This window comes from Ictidomys tridecemlineatus, chromosome 9 (genome assembly GCF_052094955.1).
Source record: "Ictidomys tridecemlineatus isolate mIctTri1 chromosome 9, mIctTri1.hap1, whole genome shotgun sequence".
In the NCBI taxonomy this organism is placed as follows: domain Eukaryota; kingdom Metazoa; phylum Chordata; class Mammalia; order Rodentia; family Sciuridae; genus Ictidomys; species Ictidomys tridecemlineatus.
Window position 1 is genome coordinate 5,755,756 of NC_135485.1, and position 3,891 is coordinate 5,759,646.

General features: G+C 57.6%; 1 long non-coding RNA gene across 1 annotated transcript; it reads right to left on the reverse strand.

The window, feature by feature from the left end:
- Positions 1-2,028: 2,028 nt before the first annotated feature.
- Positions 2,029-3,086, reverse strand: LOC144366485 (uncharacterized). Its single transcript, XR_013425544.1, has 2 exons — positions 2,652-3,086; positions 2,029-2,258 (listed from the first exon to the last, which is right to left on the reverse strand). It is a non-coding gene; the product is annotated as an uncharacterized LOC144366485 (long non-coding RNA).
- Positions 3,087-3,891: the final 805 nt, after the last annotated feature.

Genomic DNA, 3,891 nt, shown 5'->3' on the forward strand with positions numbered 1-3,891 from the left:
GGCCCAGGGGCCCCCGACTTTCTAACCTGTCATTTACCCTGCAGTCACCGATCCTGGGGAGCCCTTCCCACACAGTTCCCCACCCAGAGCTGCTCCTGCCTCCTGGCTGGTGCTCTGAGATGTGTCCCTGGCCCCTTTGAATCATTCCTCGTCCTCCAAAAGGTTCTTATTGGTGATAAAAATAACAGCACTAACTCTGGTTTATTAAGTGGCCGTCACAGGCCCGATTCAGGGCCAGGCACTTTGTGTGCATCTTCCTGGTATAGATTTCCTCTCTGCTCTGTATTTGCATGTAAATTTATTTATATGTGTAGATACATAGAATGAAAGTGCATAGGCAGCACGTGTAAGGGTGTGATGCAATCTGCAAAACAATGTGTCCATTTCCAGTCACGTATGTAAGAGAAAATCATAGTTTTAAATAGTTGGATGAGGAGAAGAGGATGAGTGTTAGATGAGTGTTAGATTTATCATCTCCAGGCCTTATGTGAACCGAAAACCACCTGAGCAGCAAATGGCATTGTGCTTATTTTTTAAGAGATAAATTAGATTTTTTATGATCATTTGATGGTTTATCAGAGTAAAATATTTGTAATAAATATATAGTATTTCCAGAAAGGCCCGAATGACTGTACTGGTAGGCAAACCCGGGTTTGGTGTGCCTGTCTCAGGGATGAGGAAACAGACTGAGGACCCTGGACCGGTCTCCCCAGCCTGCTCCACCGCCCCCCTTACCCTGGCCTGTGTTTTGTACCAGGTTCCACTCGTTCTCAGGGGCTCTGTGTGGGAATTCTCCCTGCCTGCTCCCTGGTCCTGGCACGTGCCCTCTGCCTCAGGCAGGGGGTGAGATTGGGACGTTGGAGAAACTGCAGGGAGGAGCAAGGGGCTGGCCCTGTTCGGCCACAGGATGGTCCTGAGACGGGCAGTAGATTGGAAAGCCAGGATTTGGGTGGAGAGGCAGGATTTTTAAAATTTCTTTCATTGTGTCCTTTTGCACGTCACAGGCCAGACCTTGGCAGTCTAGAGGGGTCTCGGGGTCCTGAGGCCTGCCGGAGGGTGTGGAAGATGGGGTACAGGAGGCAGGAGAATGGAGGGCGTGGGGCCCGAGGGTGGGACAGCAGCACTTCTCCCCACCCCAGGGGCGGCTCAGATCCCCACCTCCTGATGAGCAGGGGAGAGGGGAGTCTTCAGGCAGCCCCCCACCACAGCGTTCCCCAGGGCCAGGTCAGGCTTGTGGAGGACGCTGGCCCTCGCTGCTCTCTCGGGTGGGGGCCACGTGGCTGGTTCTTGGAGAGGAGGCTGGGAACACTGTGCAGGGCCACAACTGGCCAGGCCTGGTGGAAGGCATGGCCAGCTCCAAGGCCAGCAGATGGTAGAGGACGGGGCCGAGGACAGTCACCAGCTCTAACCTGGCCCTTCATGGACCATTTCCCTGGGCAACCTCACAGCAGCCCCTGGAGGACATTTCTACTCCCCGCCCTGTGGGGGTTGGGGGTTGGACACAGGGCCTCCCACCTGCTAGTGCTCCACCTCTGAGCCACACCTCACCCCTTTTTATTTTATTTTGAGACAGAGTCTTGCTACGTTGCCCAGGCTGCCCTTGAACTTGCAACCTCCTGCTTCAGCTTCTCCCGGAACTGGGATCACAGACATGTGCCTTCATGCCTGGCTCCTCACTTTTGCAGGGAAGAAAACCGAGGGAGAGCCCAGGTCACAGCAGGGTCAACTCCCCTGTGGGCCAGCGCCATTTGACCTCAGTCTAAATCGGTGCCTATGGTCACCTTGTGGCCTACACAAACACCAGGCCCCACAGTGTGTATAGGGGTAACTGGACTGAAGGAAGTTCCAGAACACCTAGCCCTGTGTTCCTCTTCCCACTTCTTCATCAAGAAGCAGAAACAAGAGTCTGAGCCCACCTTGCCCTTGACACAGGGGGAATCAGTGGGGGTGTGGGCAGTGGGTACACAGGCCCTTGACAGCCTCCTACCAGTGCTGTGGACACGCTGTCACCCTCATCCTAACAAAACATGCACAACAGAAATGCACCTTTTTAATGAGGGAGCCCATCGCCTTGGCCTTTGGTTCACGCACAGTCTGCGTGACTGCGTCTGTGTGCCGACGCCGTGGACGCTGCAGACTGGGCTGCTCCACAGCAAAAACGCTTCCCACAGTTCTGGAGGCCAGGAGACCCAGAAGGAGGTGCCCCATCTTGACTCCTGGTGAGGCTTCTCTCCCTGCTGGGCCCTGCTTGGCCTTTCCTGTGTGTGGAGAGATGGGGGAGAGGTGGGAGGGGAGTGGGGGGAGAGGGAGAGAGGGAGGAGAAGAGGGGTGGAGGGGGGAGGGAGAGGGGGAGGGAGAGAGAAGGAGGTCTGGTGTCTCCTTACCAGGACACAGTCACACTGGGTCAGCGCCCCACGGCCTCATTTGACCTTATGACCCACTTACCCTTACTTACCTCCTTAAAGGCCTGTCTCCAAGTACAGCCACACGAGGGGTCAGCCCTTCAACGCATGAATTTAGGGGTGGGAAGAGGGGCAAATCCAAGCCATAACATCCACCCTCTGGTTCCAGAACTCTCTCATCATCCCAAACCAAAGCCATGTACCCAGGAAGCAGTCGTCCCCCATCCCCCTGTCCCTGCAGCCACGAACCTGCCTTCTGAGCCTGTGGGCTGGCCAGGACTGGAGGGGTCACAGAAGTCAGTGGTCCAGCCATGGCCTCTGGGTCTGGTGTAGCACAGTGCCCGAGTTTCACCCTGGCTTAGGGCTAGTTTTCAACCCCTTTTTATAGCCAGAGTCAGGAGGTCCAGATGCCAAAGGCTGATGCCCTCTTGAGAGCTGGGAGGGCAGAGGTCTGGACTGTGTGTCCCCACACGGCACAGACACTGGAGTCCAGGGGGTAGACGGCACTCAGCAAGGCTGAGACAACTGGGCAGGTGACTTCCCTTCTCAGGACACACTCCTCCAAACCACGGAGGGGACGGCTACCGTGCCACAGGCTTCCCAGAGGGCTCCTGGGCTCTGCCATCTGCACAGGGCAGCAGGAATGCCACATGGCCCAGGCAGGAGTCCCGCCAGCCTTCAGCATTTCAGGTCGCCAGCCGCGTCTGCTGAAGCAAGTGGGCTGCTGCCACCTGGTGGCCGCAGGGAGCCCACACAGAACAGCGGCGGGGGTGGGGGCGGGCAGGGCCTGTGCCTCTAAGGAAGAGGTCCTCCTCCAGCACCTGCCACCTGCCCAGGACTCTGGTGCTCTCACCCATCCTTCGCGGGAGCAAGGTGTGGTGGGAGCTCTGCACAGGGATTTGAAACGGTGACGTTTGAAGAGGGAGGAGGTTGATGACGACTTGCCCCACAAAGTGACTTCTGCCACAGACCAAGCAGCGCGGGAATGACAGTTTAGGTGAGGTCAGAATCTCTGTCCTTGCACTGGCTGCCTCCTCCTCAGTTACCCAGGCCTTGACCCTGACCTGGGGAGGCAGCCTCTGTGAGCCCCACAGGGCTGTGGGCCTTCCAGAACCTCAGCAGCTGGGCCCTGGGAAACGGCAGGTTCCCAGGCCCTCCCAGCTCACTCTTTTTCTGATGGGCTGCCCAGCCTCTGGGCCTCTGCCCCCAGTCTCTGCCCTTTCAGAAGGCAGCTCCTGGCCTTGGCAGGTTCCCTAGGTCCTCGCCACGGGCTGTTCACAGAGAGTCACAGAGCGATGGCATTAAAATGCCGAAGTCGCTCCATAGTCAGGACCCCAAAGACTGGACAGGGATGGGCATGTGTCCCGTGGTTGGCCAGAGATGGAGCCCAGAACACAAGCCCGTCTCCTGGCTGGGATGGGGAGAGTGGGGGGTGTGAGTGGCGGCCACACACATTCCCGCAGGGCCACCCGGGCTGTGCACGGCACAG